This window comes from Amphiprion ocellaris, chromosome 15 (assembly GCF_022539595.1).
Source record: "Amphiprion ocellaris isolate individual 3 ecotype Okinawa chromosome 15, ASM2253959v1, whole genome shotgun sequence".
NCBI lineage: Eukaryota > Metazoa > Chordata > Actinopteri > Pomacentridae > Amphiprion > Amphiprion ocellaris.
The window spans coordinates 13,668,813-13,690,206 of record NC_072780.1 but is presented as its reverse complement, the minus strand read 5'-3'; positions in this window follow the sequence as shown (position 1 = coordinate 13,690,206).

Sequence of the window (21,394 nt, the reverse complement as noted above, 5' to 3'; positions counted from 1 at the left end):
TCCCTCTGCTACTCATCTGCACTCTCAATGTGATGTGAGAATGAACATGCAGTATGTTCTAACTGCATCTCCATACGACACATTCAAAAAGGGTTTTTCAACTACAGGCTATGTTGAAATTCTATGTGGTACATACGTTTGTTGCCACACCTGTACACATACATATATAGCTTAGCTCAGTACTGAGATGGGACACAGTTCAGAAATGCACAGCAATTAACACATCATATATTGCTTGCTTAATTCAGACAAAAACCCAACTGTAAAGACAAGTTGGGATTTCATGGAAGGTTATAAGTCAGACTATTTTGGGCCAAAGACATAACTTGTTAAGTAGTGAACTTCAGATGTGCTAGCTTGAGGATTGTATTACATTTCTGCTGAACCACACTGCTAATTTCCAGTCAGGAAGTTTATCTTACAGCTGCTGACTGTAGTTTCATATTTACAATACAGACATGATATATTTAGATATGATCAGACATCTTAACAGGACAGGGATTTCACACCTGTGGTATCTACAGCATACAGCCATACGTTTCCAATAACACAAGATCACGTAGCCAATAACACAAGATCATAGCCACCATATGTCTTAAAGGGTATCAGTGCCAAATTTCTTTTCACTTCCTTTGAGTCAGGGCTTAGATGATTTTTTTGGATGGGGGGGGATACGGCCACAACTGTTTTCCTCTTAACTGCCTTCAACATGCCCCGTTCAAGTGAACGCACAACTATCTTGTTGTTTATCTTCCATCCTTTGTCATCTACTTTGACATTTAGGGAATTATTCCTCACTGAGACGAAGGCCTGCTGTCAGTGTCATCTGTTCGTCTGTCAGCCTGTTCGTCTGTCTATAAACAGGATTACACAAAAATTACCAAGCGTGGATCCAGATCTTGTTCCTTAAAATTTGTTGCAGAGAATTGCACTCTCTGAATGCACTCCCTCCAAGCAGCAGCAGCAGCATAACTGCATTTAACCCTATGATGGTTAAACATTGCAAATGACTTGCAGTTTACATGTAGAGATGACAGATTAGCTACGTTTTGTTACATCACACTGTGGGATCAATCCCTTTACTTATGGAACATGTTAGATTAAGCAACACAAGACACACTACACAATGGCAAGTTGCAATATTGGAGCAATTCAGTCACACATGTTTAAAACTGGAAACTCATTCTGAAGGAGAATACTGACATGGAAAACTCCAGCTTCCAAGTGGACAGGACTGGCTCCATTGATTTGAACCTGTGTTTTTGAGACTGACATCAATACACAGCAGCTCCAAGGTGCAAATATTGAGCCATGGTGCTGACGACTCACTGGAGATGATCTTTAAAGACAATCAGTTGAAAGATCCAATAACTACTGGCCAGTAAACATTGGATTTTGGCATATTGAGAGCTGCAAGAGATACCCCAGATGTGCGTCGAAGATTAGGCCAAACAAAGATCACATTATGAGAAGAGCCTTGCTTTAACATTTTCCAACCACTGAATTTGGCCACACAGAAAAAACAATCTGTTCCTTAGTGGAAATTTTGATCTAACATGGCAGGAAAAGCAAAGCACAGACGTGACTTAATAATGGGTTTGTCCCTTTAGCACATCTCAGTGAGCCAATGAGATGGCATGTACAGCATAATAATCATGATATTACCAACTCTCTTATTAATATTTTTAGTTACAACTGGATTTGAGGAGTCAAAATATCCAAGAGGAAAAAAAGGGTTTTATTTTGATGGCTCTAAATGTTTGTTTTTTTTTTTTTTTTTTAAGATAACCATTAGTCATTTTTAATATTTTTTTCCATAGTCATTCAAATCCACAACATTGCAGTTCTATTATTGTTGACAAAGGTTGTCATTTTACCCAAAAGATGACTCAAGATGAGCTTAACAAAAATGCGTGGATGTAGAGGTTACATGTAGCCAATAGGCATTATTCTCTGTTTCCTTGGTGAATCCTTTAAGGGTACTGCTACTCACTTACAGATGTAGTGTAATTGATTTTTGTGTCAGCCTTTGTCATTTTTCACGTGTGCATGCATTCACCTTTCAGCTTCTCAGTGAAAATCTCAATAACAGATCCAATGCATTAATGGACAAAAAACAGATGAGCCATTGAGTCAATTTACTGTGAGGATCTGTTGCGAAAATATGCAACACTATGAATCACAATTAAAAATAGAGGTGAGACTGCTTTTGGTGTGTGAATTAGTTTGTTATTTCCCAGCTTGAACATTTTTATGCAGCATTTTATTCATTCTGTCCATAACAAATTGCATTTTTTCTCAAATTTGTGTGCCGACATTATTACATTATCAGTGAATCATAGCTTGTGTACCCCTTACTACTGGCATGATCACTTTAATTTCATTCTCACATTGTGATCAAGTGCCCATTTAAGCCATTGTCGTCTCATCAATTCATTGTCATAGCTTGGTTTTTCATTATTATCCGCATGAATCTCTCACTTCACCCATGGAAAATAATTTTTTTTGTACAAGCTGCCGGTAAAATTAACATTGAAAAGAAACAAGGCTCATATGCTATTAGAGATCTATGCAGGCTACATATGAGTTCTGAAGGTTGTGCTGTATACTGATAGCAACTAAGCTAGGCCTTGGGGACGTGTACGTTGGACCCTGTGCTCATCTTGAAAGGATTCAGTGTCCCTCAGTGTCAACAGTTGCTCAAGGCTACATTATGGCCTCCAGAAGAATAAGAATGTACTGAAGCAGTGCGTAATGTCATCCAACCTCATACTCATGCTTCCTTGCCACATTCCCCTCCTCTGCTTCTCCCCTTTCTCCCCGTCCCTCCATCGTTCATCTCCCTCTTTCAGATGCGCTGTGAACATATGGATGAGGTTGTTTGATTGCCATGAAAAACTAGCCCTTTCAGCGCTCAAGCTGGATATCGTTTCGCAGCACGAAGCCCCAAATGCGATTGCCGTGTGAACAAAATTACCATCGATTTGATTTGCAGAGATTAATTAAGTAGCATTAAAGAAACCCTCACTTGCCTGACAGCATCACCACTACCAGCTCAACCACTTAATTGTTGTTTCTGGAGGGAGGTGGAGGTTGGGGTGGGGGTGGAGTTGAGCGACGCCGATCCTCTCCTCCGCTTGTGTACGCTTTTGACAAGCTCCTCTGTCTGCCTGCCCCAGCGATTTAAATCCATCTTTTGACTGCACTCATTAATATCACTGACGCACACTTGTGTACACATACACGCAGATACACACACACACACAAACAAACACACACTCATGGCTCTCCACTTCCTTACAATTCATGTCTATCATTGCCAAGCACTTGTCAACATGATCTTTGAATTTATTCAGCAGAATGTATGAGCTCAACACGCATCACTGTACTCCTCCATGTAAACAGCTTCTGGAATTGCTAATGCTTGACTGTTTACCTCAATGGTTTATGGGCTCAATCTGCAAACTAGCATAATTCACTTGAATAATCACTGCCAAGCGTGGCTATCAAATGACAGAAGATAGAAGAAGCTTAAGAAGTAAGTTGGTGTTGGAAATATTTAGTGATGGAACTCCAAAGTGAGGTAAGATATGAATATGTATGTAGGAATTTCTGGCTATTTTTTTTCCATAAAATTGCAATAGAAACTGTTACTGTTCTTTCTGCGAACTACATTTTCTATACTACCAAGATAGAGATGGATCAAATGAGTCTTTTAGCTTGTTTTTTTTCTTCACAGCTTGATCCATCTCCCATGATGTCCTAACCCTGCTCCTGCTGCCTTATCCAGGTAGTATCGCTCTTAGCCAGCCATTTTTTTTCGTGATAATGTCAAGGCCTTTTCTTCTGCCAATCTGATAAGCAATGGGGAGTTAGAAGGTAAAGGAAAGCTTTCTCTCTGCACCTCCAGCTCCTCCAGCAAATCTCATCTCATCTTGCTATTGACCACAGACATAGTCCAACCACTGTGTAAACAAACGCCAGCATGTAACTTTTACTCTACAGACCTATCAATTATCGTACCAACCAAAAATAATGTATCCGTTAGGAATTGAGAACTGTACACAGGATTTTTGATGACATCCAACTCTTAACAACTGCCAAGTTAGATGAAATAGTAACTAATGATCATTTTCGGTATTTGTGGAAACAGAAGGATATATTGTTTGGCCAAAACAAGCGACCTGTTATTAATATATCGGTAAAGCTGTACATGTTCTCCAATATATGCCCACATGGAAACTTTTTTTTACAGAAGATAAGACAGAAAAAGATGCTTGGGGTAAGTTAGAAATAGTTGCATCACCTAGTTTGCCCAGCAAAGCAGCTCTGAAATCGTTTTTATACTCTCAGAACCATTTGCAGCACATGTAGCAGAGTGCATAGATATCACAGCTGGGCAGATGGTGTTGCGGGGACAAGCAGTGTCTTTGTGGGTAGTTGCTAACTAGTTTGTGAAATACATAACTTGAAAGATTGTAAACAGTGACTCCATCATGTTACTTTTTCAATCGAAACCTAACATACATATTGGCTGATATATTGATATCAGAATTCCTTACTCACTAAATTTGGCATCGGCCTCAAAAATCCAGCATCGACCAGGTTCTGTTTCTGTTTCATCCCTCAATTGTAAGGAAAATTCTTTTAAAAAATGTCCAGACTAAAGTGAAAAAAGTTGACAAGTAATTATTTTTTTAAATTTTTTTAAGAAAAATAAACAGCATGAAAAATCTCAACCATTAATCAGCAGTCGAAGCTGATAAATAAAACTACAACACATTCGCCACACTAATTATACAAATGATACAACAGTTTTGACAAGAATAAAGAGATCAATTCATCTATTCAATCCATCACTTAAAAAAAAATACATATACATGGTTTTGTTGATTTTGGAGTCAAACCCAGGTGAGATGCAGGTAAAGATACAAACTGCAAACTCATGCAAACAGTATATACAGCACCACCAGCCGCACACACACACACACACACACACACACACACACACACACACACACACACACACACACACACACATTGAACAGTTCCATTTTTCCCCTCTGCCTCCCCTCTTCTTTATTGCATTACCTAATGAGGCATCGTGAATACGCGGCCTGCATATATACAGGCCTATTTGTACTTGCAGAGGAGGAATCTGGATAGATGGCAGACGTAATTTCACATGAAAGTAATTTTAACCAGGTCCAAACCTCTGAGCGAGAGAATATCTACTTTCCTATCAGCTATTTGTCATGCTATTGTTGGAGGACTCTGGCAAAACACAAAAGGTCACGACGCGAGCAGACATAACTCAGCAGGACGAGAAAAATACATCATGAAAAAGGCATGGCATAGGAGAGGGGAGAGAAAAGGAGGAGGTGAGGAGACACCAGGCGAGTAAGTGTAAGATTTGTTGGGTTTGTCTGAGCAGCAGTGGGCGCAGACAAATAAAGGTACAGGGAGAGAGAAAGGAAGAAAAAAGAAAGAGAAAAAAGAACAGGAGGAGAGAGAACAGCAGGGGGAATGCTCAGAGAGGATACAACATAATGTCAAGCACTCATCCTGGTGAATCTGTTATTGTTAAGTCCTGTTTCTCCATGGACCCTGGTTCAGTTGCCTTCCCTTTGAGCTTTTCGACTTGGCTAATTTCAGCGGTGCCCTGGTTTGTGGATGGTGAGGGGTGATTGATCTGACTCATTACAGGATTAGGATTGAATTTCCACTCACACGGCCCAGTATTTGTTAGACAGTCAGCCTCTGGAGAAATCCCTCATCACAGAGCACATTCTCATCGATGCACCTACTCACCTGAGCAGGATAGCTCAAACACAGACACAGTTAATTATTATCTTTATATTATGCTTTTTTGTACAAGAAAGATGCAATATGAAAATGAAAACTATAAAAAAATATAAAAAACTAAATGTAAACTCCGATGCTTGTGAGATTTTCTCCTATAGTTATTTCAAAATAAAAGCCTGTATTATTTGTATGCCTTCCATGCTTATATTTTGAAAGGTGCATGCAACTTAAGCCATAATATTTCAGCAAATGAAGCCATAAACACGCACATTTACATATGTTTTTCATTTTTTAAAGATGTAACCTGACGACTTCCAAAGGTTTAAATCAACTTACTGAGTTATTATTAGCAATCCAATGAGCTTTGGTGATAAATCTGCCGCAGCGTTTTAAATTTCATATGCAGTGAGACAACGAAAAGCAGTTATGTGTTTTATTTTCAGTTTGTGTTTTACATGACAATCAAAGAGGTTTAGTTGTGAGACTTTAATATGCCTCCAACCAGATGGATCATTTAACTTCATCCGTCTGGAATGAAAATGGCCTCCCTTTGTCTTTCATCTGTCTTCATAAAAAATGCTGCTGTTTGGCTTTCCACATACACCTGTGGCAGGGGCAGCAAACCAATAGGAGCCACTCTCATTGGATGCACCTGGGCCACAGACAAACACACACACATCCTATCTGGAAAGCTTTGTATCTGTTTATTATTTTAGCGGTGATGGTGCAATGATGCTGATTCATACGCGTGGGATCAATAAACCTCCACGTGGAGAATAGGCTCACCCGCTACTATTTGAATCAAGATGAGCCTCTAAATACAAAAAGCATTTGACTAATCCTGTAAGATCAATCCGACCAATAAATCTCTTTGCTGAATTTCCATCTACACCATTGTACAAGCTAGACTGCGAGAGGAGAAATGTACAGATCAGCAGGGCTGGAGAAAGAGAAATGGGAGGAATGAAGAGCCACTCCATCTCCACATCTATATTGTATGCCCTGCGGTTTTTTAAAAAAAGGTATTTGCTGTGTATGTGCAGAACTGTTCGGTAACCGATAAGCCTCTGCACAGGTTCAGTGAAATATTACGTGAGACTCAGGAGTGTTGGATCCATGCGACAACGCTCTGTATATTAATACAGCCAGCGTTCCCCTAGGTGGAGAGAAACACAGAGCTCTGCAACCTCTCAGCCCTGCTTTATCACAAACAAGGTGACACCTGGCTCACATCTCACCAATCCTCACACCGTTGCACGCATCACATTCTAACATGTTCTCTCCCACACATATGCTCCGCCTGGCACATGACCCCCTCCTCTGCTCCGTCTAACCCCGTCACTGTGCTTGCCGTGCTTCTCAGAAACCCAGTCACCCCGTGGAAAGGCCACACACACACCCGGCCACAGCCTAATGCACGGACAATCTGACGTGACCCCACGTGTTTAACTGGTGACCCCTCTCCAGAGCTCCCCTGCTGTTAATAACACACACGACCACCCACGGTGACACAAATGCTTCGCCCAGGGCCACAGCACTGCAGCCGAGAGCCGAGAGGGGACAAAGCTGAGCACAGAGACCATAGAGGAGCTGCTAGAATGTGCAAAGCAGGGGTCATGTGACTGCTGGAGGCAACTACAGAAATTAGCATGCTGGTAGATTGGTTGTTTTGCTGGCTTGGACAATTACAGTATCCTCCACAAAGATAATCAATGCAGTATCAGAACACCCAACTTCATGTGCGATTTAAAATTGACTTTTTCTTTTGTGTCTGCTTGCTGTTGCATTACATCTAACCCTCAGTTGGAGACATCTAAATGTGTAAAGGAATCAATGAATACAAGATAAATAAACAGGACTCACAATACCACATAATAAAAAAGGGATGGAAGAAGGGGAAAGCTCCACATTTTCTACATTAGGGATATATCAATATTACTTTTTCTTTCCAAAAACCAACTAAACTTGGGATGTGTGACAAAAAACAACTACCAATCGAAAGCCAATTTTCTCTTTTTTTTTTTTTTTACAAATTCAAAGTGTGTATCACGAAGTCGAAGATTACTGTGGCACCAAAGTCTTAAATGTAACAGACACTTGTTAAAATGTAATGTCTGTCTCAGGCATCGTCTGAGACAAAGCTCTTTCAGCTTTAACGCCAATCCAGTGGATATTTATACTTTGTGAGCTCTCACTTCACTGGCAACTCATGACAGTTAAATGGGTTGAGTGAGGATTAAAAATGTACCAATGATTATGCAAGTGAACACGATAATGACAGTATAGCCTTAAGTCTGTGAAGTAAAATGGAAAAAAAGGAATTTACTAATAATTTTGTGAAAAATAACACAATTACACGGTGAGTAGAGTTTGGACGGCCCTTTGTATTGTGTAAAGTGGCGCCTATAAAAACAAAGCCTGGTCTTGCTTATTTTTCTGTCATAATGTTGCATTAATGTTCAAATAGCATTAAAAACACATGATCTAGTGTCTTACTGTACTTTGAGTGCAAATCTCACTCAAATTAGCATTTGCGATGTAATGCAACAAATACTGTAGACTACATGGCTAAAAATGCAATATTTATGCTCATTTGAGTGGCAACTATATCCGTGGCCTTTTTTTTTTCAGTAATAAATGGCTAGCAACACACCACATTTCTGGTTCTGTGCCTTATCCTTTGAAAGTCAGCAGTGGGCACAGTGTGGTCTACTAGCTTGTTAACCTCAGGCAGTTGTGTGGCCTTCACCTTTCACGCTGTACTGGCCCTTCCAGATTTCCTCGCATAGATGAAGCCAGACAGACAGGTTTTATAGGGCACGTATACATGTTTATGGGCCTATGTAATAACCACGAATCATGTGATCATGAAGAGGCAGACACGCATGAGAACAAGCACTTACATACTGCGTCTGCTCCTCATTAAAAGCAGATATTGACAGGTTTTGTGACAAAGGGGTGAAACATGCAGCGTGTCTGTGAGGAAAAACTGCATCTGGCTTGTGTCACTACCCATTTTTAGCGTCAGATGAATTCTCAAGGTCACTGCCATTACTTCTGTCGTTCCCTCTCTGTTTTCAGCTCTGGAGGCTGAGTAAAACTTTCTCCGCAGGAAGTCAGGGAAATGACACAGCCTAAACCACATCATTTTTATTCTTGTGAATTACCGTAAAAGGGCTGCTGCAATCTAGTCTGTCTGTCAGCCCCTCGCTCTTCTCTTTTCCTTGATTACAGAAGGTGATGCATGGCATTAAGTTACTGGGAGCTCTGATTAATGCCGAGGAACAGTCACCACAACATCCTCATATGGAGCACTGTTACGCAGCCGTTTACGCAGACATGCACAGCTTTTAAGCACTGTACATCTATTTTAGAGCCTTTCGCCTCTTTGATGCGCTGCTTTAAATCTGTTACCACACATACACATTGATAAGTGCGGCGAAAAAAGAGAAAAAAAAAGAAAGTTCATGTGGTGTACATCTACTTTTATTCCTTTCATCCCTGCCCCTGCATTGTAAGACAGCAGAAAGCTCCTCAGAGACCTATTTTTTTTTCCCTCCATGTCTTTCTGACTCTCTCTCTCACATCCTCACACACCCACATGACACTCACTCTTTAATCCTCTCGGTCCTGATCTCCTCCTCATACACCTTGAGCTGAAATCTGCCTCTCACCTCTACCTTTTCTCTGCGCTGATCTATGGCTCCTGGAGCTCCTCGATCACCAACGCTCTACCGCTCAGTGTCAGATGTAGTTCACACAGGTGCACACAAATAGACACACACACACACACATGTACAGTTTATCACTATCACATTTACAGGATGCTTCTAGCAGAGCTTTATATGGCTGTTGACCAATAATCATTTAATCGGCGACATCCTTAACATATAAATAGTGGAATGCATTTAGGCTAATTGCCTTAATTTAATTGATCAATTAAGTAATTATGTTAACCGACAAAGTGCCCATGGAATAAGTGCCTTTTTGCCGCTGCACTCCATAGATTATAAATAGAAAGTTACTGTACTGGAGAACTAGGATATCCAAAGGACATCTGTTCCACCTGAGCAGGTGTTTTCGTCAATTAGACTACATCAGCTCAGTTTCACAAAAAAAAAAAAAAAAACATACTAACTACACTGGCTCACATCACAAATCTTCCTTTTTTCACAAAACTGGCTGTAAAATTGTGAAGTTTGTGTTTCAAGGGCTGTTCCCGGTGTGGGGAATTGTCACCCTTGCAATGTAGAAAACAAACAGAGCATTGTTTGTATTTTGACCCAAACAATAAACCTAACCAAGTAGTTTTGGTGCCCAAACTTAACCAAGTCTTTCTGGAGTATAAACACAAGCAAGTAGCAGCTGAAAATAACAGTGGTTACACACACGACTCTAACCTTCATCTCCAAAGTGGAAATAATATAGTTTATGCCTCCTGCAAAACCTTAGACAATTTCACAATCTTTATTTTTTTAAATAATCCATTTTTTGCTCTGTTAACCACTGTCGAGCTTTTGTTGTGAGACTGTGCTGCAGAGATATCGTGAAGTCCCCAACAATGGCACTGCACGGTGAAGTGATTTTGTGCTGTGGCCACGCTGGGCATTGAAACCTTCAGGATCCCCATGTGATACACGACTCTCATGGACACCTGTGATTTTTAACAACTGCGACTGTCAGGAATATATTTACTGTGGACCACACACATTGTCAGAAGTGTCACCGATCTCTAAGATTATTTTACACGGCAAGACCTGATACATGTAAGTATTATCTACATTTTTTTACTTCAGAAAAAAAATAGAAATTTTTAAACATACTTGCACAGTCATGACTCTTGTGTGAAAGAGTAAGTGTTATTATTATGTATTATCAATTAGCCTACTTTATAGTTGGCTAACACTAGTTGGCTAACTAAGTTAGCTAACATTACTCTATGTATTGAGTGTGTTTGTGTGTGTGTGTCTGTGCACGTGCATGTCTGCATTTATTTATATAGCTACGTATTGATTGATAGGTTTGCATGTCATTCATAACATTCTGTTCCTTTTATGTTTCCTCATCTACAGTGTAATAACTGCTAGGATTACAAGAGAAATGGTCATCCAGATGGAGAGGCAGTTATGAGTTTCTGAAATCCCTGACATCTCAGATGATGAGGACCCAGATTATCACCAGCTGGAGGTGTCGGTCGTCCAACTGGAAATCCATCTCTCCTAACTGAACAAGATCATTCAGACACAGAAGATTCCTCTGATGAGTCTTCTTAAGAGGAGAGTGAAGTCCAAACCACGTCCAACAGAATGAGTTGTAAGGACTCTGACTGGAGCAAGTTATCTCACACCCAGAGCAGAACACCAAGCCACAATATCCTGAGAAGTCGGTCAGGGCCTTACCAGGCCTTACAACCACTGTCTCACCAAAACATGCATGGGAGCCCTTCATCACTGATAATATCATACAAGAGGTGATGCAGTGCACAAACTGCTGGGGGAAAAGAGTGGAAGGATGTCTACAAAATGGATGTTGACATTGTTCTATTGCTGTTCCATGTAATCTTCTTTTTCAATTGTCAAAATGTTCAAAATCTGTTACAAAGTAAACATGAAATAATATTACAAATACAATAATACAAATGATTATACTTAACCAAAATGATAAAAATGGCATAAAAGCACATTAGTTCTTATATGGATCATTTTTGACCCACTTATGGAGGAGCGTAGGTCCAGTCACTTGTTCATCTAAGGGTTAAATTACTCTTTTTTATTTAAGTGCACAGGGAGCTAAAAGGATCACCTGCTAACAGGCTCAACCAAAATAAGTCTCTCAGCTTTTAGGTAGACAATAACGTGAATGCATTGTTACATGTCAGGAAACCCATAGAGTCTTTCACACCATTTTAATTGTTAGCAGGATGTGCCATGTATGAATCACAAAGCCGAGGTTGGTGGAAGACTCACTAGTTATGTGAGTATTCATTCATAAACTGTACTGGACAAGCTCAAACTCTGACAAGATGGTGATGCAAGATTAATCACTAAAATGAGTAGAAATCATATACACTGTAAATGTTTCAACCTAACAGAGCAAACCATGCAGCCAATGACACATTGAAAACCACAACTGTCAGTCTAATAGGGGGTTAAAAGAAAAGTCACCCAATTCACTTGGATTCATCTGATGGTGACTTAAAAATGCAATCCTGCTTGGCAATGCATCCGAAGGTGTATATGGTTATTTCAGAGAGAGCTTTTAATGGATGGAAATTCTAGATCAGCATGTTTTTTTTTCTTTTACAATTTCTGTCCTGCAATGGAGCCTGAAAGATGCGCAGCTAAACTGGCATTTAAACAGGTGTTTATTTACTCTTGATTTCTGACCTCATTGATTCCATGTAAGCTGTACCTAATTCGAGCTAACATACAATAGTGTTACAAATTGTTACAAGCCTTGCAGTGAATAAAGCTCCAAAGCAGAGTTTGATCTAAGTGTTGATCCCCGAGGACTTTTTGCTATTGATACCCGGAGACAAGTGGATTGAGCAGAAATCTCACAGAGTATCTGCGTCTCTTCCCAGGCACATCGTCAATACTGTCTTCCGCCCATGCATCTTTGTTTTGTAAACATTGAAGCCCACTGGGGAATATACCTTCAGGCCATTGTGACTTGAACTAAATGAAAAATACATTCATCCTAATATCCATCAGCTTGTTAGAGATCCCTTATTTTCTGGTTGAAAAAAAGTCCCTTCCATTTGTTTTCTGTGTCATTCAGTTAACCATCGTCCAGTTTAATCATTCATCTCATTCCGACTGGTGTCTCTCTCAGAATATATCCAAGAATGTCAAAAAAAAAAAAAAAATCACTAGTGGCTGGTGGATAGGCTCAACTAATAAGCTGCTCAATATTTCTGACTGGCAGTGTTGGGGCTTTTTGTTTTTATTAATATGTGCACTTGCATTTCATTTTTACATCCCTTTGTCCTTTTTGTTATTTGGCAACCTTCTGTTTACTTTCTGCTCCATTTCCTGCCAAATAAATATGAGATGTTGGTGTTCATTTTCCTGTTGCTCTCGTGTTTCCGTCACTTTTGGCCCCTGACTGTGTAAGAAACACTAAAGATGAAAGAGTCAAGCCAAAAACGAAGCCATGTACTTGTCAACTCATGTTTCCACACACCTTTATTGACTTCCTCATTGGATATGTGTGGAAAATTTTAAACAAATATGGTCAAAGTCAGGATGCTCTAGTCTTTCCGCTAAGTTGTTGACAAAGATGGTTTTCTAATTAACTATTTAAATGCTTATTTAAAGCCATCCTTCTCTATAAAAGCTGCCCTATCTGTCTTCTATCATCTCACATCTCTCCACAACTTTGTCCCGTCACCCACAGGCTTTAAATCTAATTCCACAAGGCAGTTTACTTTCTCTTACAATGCCAAAGAAAAGGGCATCCTAATAAAGTCTGGAATATCAAAGTGTCCTTTTACGAAGGCAATTTATAGCAGAGGGGCCAAGGCTTCTCTTTACCACGAGCATGTCCTGTTTACTTCATGAAGGACTTGTTTTATGCATCTAAATCATGAATAATAATACTGATGATGGAGCCTTCATCTTGGCACTCCATCACAGTTTGAACCCCTGCCATCGCCACATAAAACCCAACTGCAAGCAGCTAGAGACAAAGAGAGAAAGAGGGATTTATTTACTAATGTTGTTAGTTTCTTCTGTCAGTCTTGTCAGGGAAAAAATAGCATATCTTTTTGTGCATTCTTCAGAGGAGTTTTGGCATTTTGGCAAATAATTAGGAAAGATTTCTATGACATCTGTGCCATTTAAGTTTGTTGAATTGATGCAGAGATCTGAAAAACAGAGAAACAGAAGACAGATGTGGGAAGAGGAAAAGAAGGATGCAGAGAAGAGAGGAGGAGGAGGAGGAGCTGACCAGAAGGGAAACAGAGAGAGGAAAGAGAAGCAGCAGGGGAGGTGTTCGTGTGGAGGAAAAGATGATGGCGAAGGGGAGGTGCTCGAAGCCGGAGAAGGATGATGCATGAGAAGAGATAAACAAGTGCGGTGATGGCTGCACACAAAATGCAATGTGGAAGGCAGACATCAGTCTGTGGAGGGAATTGATCGATACTTGATCCTGGGATGGAAATTTAGAGATCACAGCTCGGGATGTTCCTCTGGACAGAAAACTGATAGATGGAAGACCACATAGGGGGAGAGAGGTGTGAGAGAGCGTGGGTACACAGAGAGAGGGAGAAAGTGACAGAAATGAAAAGAGTGGATGTCCAGTGCTGTCACGGTGGTGTAAAAAATCTCTCTCCTCCTCCTGTGAGCATTAGAAATGGACAGTGGGGCCTCTAACCGCAGTCATCCTTCTCTTTGCTTGGTTTCTTTTCAAGCAAAAGTGTTGCAGATTTGTCAGAAGTCATTTACTTGCAGAATTACAACTTGCAATCTCTTCCCTCTGAGGACTTCATACAAAACTGCTTGTGAGATAATTATATCTGCACCCCCCACTAAGATTTATGGTTGTAGAAAAAATAAAAAACATAAGCTCCCACTGTGTGCTAATGCACCCGTCTGTGCTTCTGAAAGCACTTTTCGCACAAACACACACATAGAACCGATACATTCTGCAAATCCTTTACCCCACTTAACCAGTTTTCAATAGTCACCTCTGACCATGCACACACACATTTACACGCTTGTTTTTTTATTTTGTTTTTTCTTTAATAGGTACCATTGCTAGCGTTTTACAGTAATGTTTCACTTTTTGAGTTGTGTTATTCACAGTTGCAACTCCTCTTCCTTTGCAATTCCATCATTAGTGTAATAAAGACTTGGTATCAGTTTGTGTTTGTGCGCTGGTTACCAAAGCCGATCTTACAGCGCAGAAGAATTCAAATTTAATTTTAATAAAAACATAGACTTTGCATTTCTCTGTAATAAATCAATGTGTAATCAAAAAGCTCTGACAAATCACTTATCAGAGGAAGCAGTAATTGTCCCGTGGTAGCATGCTATGTCCCATCATGCAATCAGCAATGTGAGCTGTTACAAGGGTTTTTGTGGCCAGTGGTTAGCACACATCTGCAACATCATGATGGATCCCAAAATGGAGCAGACAGCCATCATCAAATTCTGTGTCAAACTCTGCAAAATGCTTCAGAAAGTCGACAGAGATGAAGCAACAAGTGAGATATCCTCAATGGCGTGTTCACTTCAAACTGCAGAACAGCACTAAAGGACAACAAAAGTGTAGGGCGACTGTCCTTGAGACAAACCACCAAAAATGTCCAAGTAATTAAATGATTTATGCATCAAGATCACTGGATTATCAAACCATCTGGGAAACTGCAGACATGGTTAATGTGTCATTTGGAACAATTCAGGGAATCCTCAAGCCCACTTTGAACAGGCACTGTTTGGCTGCTGCATTCATGCCGAGTGCTTTTAACTCCTCAGCAGAAGCTACACTGTGTGAAACGCTGCAATTATCTCTGTCAGCAGACCCCGAATGACCCAAACTTCAGTGATGACTGGTGATGACAGTTGAGTCTACAGCTACAACCCAGACACTATACAGCAGTAGTCGCAGTGCTACAAGCCTTCAGTCTCTTCCACAGGTAAGGACAGCAACCAAGAGCAGGCTTGTCATTTCCTTCAACATTTATTGGATCGTGCACAGTGACTTCATCCCCCTGGGGTCAGATTGTCAAATTCTACTGTAACGTCCTTTGGCGTGACATTTGGTGCAAAAGACCTCAACTGTGGTGTGAAGGCAACTGGGAGTTCCAATATTACAATGCAGTTGCTCAAGGCGTATTGACAATCTGTGAATTTTATCACACAATTGTCACTCCCTAACCAAACTACTCACCAGATTTGTCTCTCTGCGTATGTTTCTCCCTCTTCACAAAAATTTAATTCCAATTGAAGAGTCAGCATTGTGATGCAGAGAAGGAGATTCACAGACGGTGCTTGACGTGCTAACATAACAGGTCGTCCAGGGAGAAGTGTGGCAGAGGCACTGGAACTGCTGTATCACTGCAATATTTGATTTTTTTGTTGGCAAAGTCTTGGAACTTTTTGATCAGACATTGCATAGTGTAATTGTTGTATATGCTGTATATGTAAATACCCTAGTATCTAAAATTGATAGTTTTTTTTTTTCTTTTTTTGTCTAAATCATCTCCTTATGATGCGGGCCATCTCTGGTAAAATCGCCTACATCCTCAGTTGAACAGATCATGCGATTCTACCCTTGTAGTATCGTGGTCTTGGTCAATGTTCAATGTGGTTTGGTTCAGTGTTTTTGTGTTTTCTGAAAAGCCTGAAAAAATGACTTAGGCCATTATTTTAAGAGGGTGTTGACTTGCTGTCATGTTTGCCAGAACAGCTTTTAAAAGTGATATGTCAGGTGATAAAATATCAGATTCTTGGGTTTACAGCTTCGCCAGTGGCCCCCCAAGTGACAAAAATATGTCATCTTCCAGGCACTGAAGTAATTACGGTAAATGGGTTGTATATGTACCTTACCAAAGACTGCTTATTTCATCAACTGTTCAGGCTATTACTACCCTCCAAATGTGCAAGTCTTTAAGGGCGCTTCCTGCCATTCATGTTCAAGTTGCACAAAGACCTTGAATTGAGGTATTTCCTTTTGTGAGTCTCGCAACCGTTGCCAAGCTTTCAGGAGCTTAGCTAGGAAACTGTAGCAATCGGTGACTCCAAAAGCAAAATTAGCATGTCTCTAGGTGCTAAATTATCATAGCCGGCTGGTCTGAAAGACCTGGGAGGGAAGGAGGAGGGAGATGGGGGGGCACCGTGGAGGAGAGCAGAGGTTGACATGCTCGTTTCATTCCTCGTGCATGATCCTGGTGACAGGTGCTGGTGCAGAAAATGGCAGCCCCATAGGGCTCCACCCCGGGGGAGGAGGGGGCTGCCGTCACCGGGGTACAGGTGTATGTGGAGAAGTGCGCTGGCATGCACTGCCACACTGTATCATACATCGGCATCTCAGCTTCTGTGTGTTTGCTCACCGTACGGCGCCGTGTGGAATTTGCTGCATGTGGGTGTGTGTGTTTGCATTATGACAGTAATACTCCATGACAGAATGATCACACCCTTCTCCCCACAGCTCTGAGGAGCCTCTCTGCTCCACTCTTCTCCCTCCATCTCCCCCCAAAGGAGCTATGTGCTTCCACATATGTCAAAGCCTGTTTCCCTGTGGGCAGCAGCACTCCTCTGCATCCCGCTCCCTCCCTCTCTCTCTCCCCCCTCCTCTCCCTGCCTGCTCCCATATTCTCCCGAGCCTTTCCGACGCTAAACAACTAAACCGACAGAATTCATGTACAGAAGAACATAAGGGCCCCTATGACATGACAACATTAAGCCACACTATCCATCTGGCCTGCTTTAAGTTTGTGTTTGTGGCTGTCTGTGCCACTACGCTTCTGCCGCAACACATAATGAGGATGTAGGTTTTTACTACTAATTATATCCTTATTTGTTACTGTTTAATGAGCCGAGAGAAGACTTCAACCCAGATGTGAGAGCAAAAAAGTAAAAAAAAAAAAAAAAAAAGTTGATACGCTTGACATCTGGCTGACAGTCTAATCCTGCAAAGAAAAACTGCTCCATGATCTATTTGCTTTCATAATGAAACAGTATTTGTTGTGTTGCCGCCGGTTATCTAACTTTTTTAATTCAACCCCTAGCATAAAAAAAGAATTTGCAAACATTCGGGATATAATAAAGGACTTTCAGGAATTGCAGTCATAGGTTAACCTTGCTGCAAAATGGAAGAGAGAGAGAGAAAGAAACATCACATCAGAGACACTCCTGCAGGGGGATTACATTCATGAGTGATTATATTGCATATCTCAATCTTAACAAGTAATTAAATGTAGTATTCAAGCTTGAAATCTGTTTTTTTTCCCCTCCTCTCTCTTTCTGGTGAGAAATGATGAAATGTGCCAGTGGGCTGAAATAATTTCACTTGTTTCATTGCAGTTTATCTCGTTTGCAAAAAAAAAAGAAGAGATTGTAAGGCTCAATATGCCATTTAATTACTTGTTCAGGTTTTTTTGTCTGAGTGACACCGTCTCTTTGAACACTCTCTTCACTCCTTTCCCCCTCTTCTCCATGAAGAACCTCGTGCAGTTAGCCAGCACTTTGGTCTATAAAACATTTCACCTGCACTAGTCCATTTCCAGTCAATTACTCCTCCTAAATCACGGCCTCCATAAAAGAGTGAAGCGATACTCTCAACAGAGGGATGTTGTGTGCAGGTGCTGGGGCTGACTGGTGTCACATCATAAATCTTTCTCCCTCTTTTGGCGGACCACGCGAGGCATTATAAAAAGCTGGAACGCACAAAAGTTCCCGTCCTTGACTGCTGGTCCGATAAGGTGTCTGAGGTGCCTCCTTGCATTTTGCTGGGAATGACGCACGAAGCACTGTGAGAGTGACCAAGCTGACAAAGAGTAACAGACAGAGAAGGGGAGAGAGAGAGAAGAGTTCTCATTGTGCCTCTAATGTAATTGTCTGGACCACTTCATTACAAACGAAGCACTTGTGTGCAACGCTGGCTTATCTCCCCCAACCACCACTCCGCCCTCAACCCCTCCATCCCAGTCGACACTATCTCAGAGAGGCTTAAGGATGGGCTTTGGGCCACATCAATAAACGCCAGCACAGATCAAACTGTCAGCAGGAGGGACGCCTTCATGTGTAGCACAAGCTAGACTATATGTAAAGAAAGAAAACAAGAAAGTGGAGGTAGTGAAACTGGTGAAAACATGATATCCAAAAAATTAAATCTATTAAACCAGAAAACCCGAACTTCCAAGTCAAAAGTAGCACCAATTAAAATTTCTATAGTAGAAATGGATTAAATGACTGTAAAATGTAAAAGTCTTTGTCTGTAGTAACAAACAATGTTCACCTGACTCTGCATCTCCCATCCGCTCCACCAGGCATTTCAGCACATTTCCGCTCATTGTTTTGGTTTTACAGCTTGCAATTTTACTGCAGCGCTCTCATCAACCACAGTAGGCAGCTGTTTCTAGTGAAAAAGCTCTAGTAAACTCACTGTACACTACCTGCCCAGCAGTAAGAGGCAGGCAGACACAGTCAGCGATTAGCTGACGAACATAGTGGAACATTTAGCAGCGGAAGGAGCCACATATTTCCCAGAGGATTTTAGCAGGAGACTGAATTGCTTAAAAAAAAAAGACAATGAGGTTTGGACAAAAGCAAACCAAGAAGTCCAAATGATTGCAAAAATTCCTCCATGTGTGATGTGAAAACAGCCAATAGATTGCCATAAAATAAGCAAACTTTATATACTGATGTTAACAGTGTGCTGTGCTGTTTCCAAGTGGCCCAAATATTCATTCACGCATCTTAAAGTTATGATTTTTAAAATTTCAGGCCTGGTTGATGACACTCTGCCACTGCTCAGCTCACATACAGCTCTTTAAATTAGTTTTCAGAGTCTCTGCAGCGCAGAACAAAGTAAAATGTTCCCTTCTTTTTATCGACTTCATTGATTTTTTTTTGCTTTTAAACTTCGCACGTGTCATTGTGACCTTGTGTAGCTTTATTAACTGAAATGCTTTTCTACAAGCAAACAGCTCAGCTGCTGCACAGATTCACAGTTTCTACGGTGAAATCATTGAGTCGAGGTCAGGATAAACTCCAGCACCATCCGAGCTGTCGATACGTTTTTATTTTCAGCAAATATTGTCTTCTCTGGACATTTTTTTGGTGGGGGGATGAAGTGGATTATTATGGAGCCCTTTTTAGATTTTTTGCTTAAATGCAATAATATATGCAGCAGTGGTATTGTTGCAAGTGTGAACAGATCTAATCACTTAAGTAGATAAAAGACAAGGGCGCAGACAGTCAGGCTAATACTGAAAACATAATTTATTATACACAGCCTCTAAGTTTAGTACTTTAGTGGGGTAAATACAAAAATTTGTCTATTTTTATGTATGGAAGGAAAGTCAGGGTTGACTGAACCATAAATTAAATACAATGCAAATGATGATAATAAAAAACAGTCTGCCACCGCACTGTGTTTGAGTATCAGCCTGCGGTGCTGTATGACTGTCCTCTGGGACTTCACACTGATTTAGGTAAACATTTCTCTTCAAATTCATTTAACAAGCAGTTTTATCCAAATTACCAAAAGGTACAGGAAGTATGCAATATATTCACACACACAGAAAAGGAGATTTTTCTAGTGTCTCCTCAGTGGGATAGGGCTACATACTGGTAAATTTGAGACATCTGGCTCTAAAAGGCCACCAATACAATGAAGGTGAATGGAATTTAATTAGTGGTACAGTGTTAAAAAAGTTATCAACAAGGAAATTTAGATGTAACATCTGTCCAGAAACAGAGCCACTGTTTCTCTGAACAATCCACTACTGAAACACTCTCACACATACAACTGAAAAGCATTTCAGATGTATGTATGAGAGCATGTCAGTTATATGTGGTAGAGTGTTTCAGTATGCATGGTAATTCTGAATAATGTTCCTAACGGCCCCTCATAGAAGGCAGCGTGTTCATAGAGCTTATTCTGTAATTACAGGTGACAAGAAGGATCGCCTCAGCAACAATGCAAAGTTCTGGATGCAGAAAGGAGTACCAATGCCAGAACTTCATGGGGGTGATCACAATACAGAGGAAAAAGCAGCCAAGAGAGAGGAAATCAGATGCCACTGTCAAAAACTTCACCTGTGGAGCAAGCCATTATGCTTGCCGTGGTGTACCTGACAGAAAGTATCTTCCTGCTGATTTGAATGTGAAAAAGATGCATGTAAAGTTCTGCTGAGCTTGACAGCCCTTTCTCCACTGTGGAATACTGAACTGAGTAAAGTTTAATTGTCCAGTTATCTGTTGTTGCCAAAAAATGAGTGTTGGAGTTATCAGCTTGGAAAAAAAAATCTATTTCTAATAAAATTAGATTTTTTAAAGTTATCTCTATTTTGTCATGTCATTTCTACCGAGTCAAATCCACTCAACTTCAGTTTGATTGATATTATCTCAAGTATACAATAAAAAAATAAGTTTTACGAAAATTACTGAAAATGGAGTTATCTGTTTTTGCACATGGACTCTTCATATATATATATATATATATATATATATATATATATATATATATATATATATACATATATAAAAAAAATGGTACAAAGACAATTGGTGAGCTGCCAGAGGTTAAAAAAGGTAAAGTTTCCCAAAACTGAAAAAGGCCTTTTTCAGGAAACAAGAACTGGGTTAAAAACTTAAAGCTGTTCTGCAGCAATGGAGGTTGATCAAGCCTTGAAAGTTTGTGCTACTAAATCCTACAGGTGTCCCAACTTTTCTGGATTACTTGCAACCCCCTCTGTCTGCATAAAGGTAATGCTGGAACACACCTTGGCACCATACCCTCGAGAGCATTATTTCAACAGTATTGTACTGCAGAAAGTAGTGTGTTGCTATAAAAATGGTGAGGAAAATGCAATTAACAATAGAAGAGAGACAGACATCAGAACACTTAAAAATGTAGG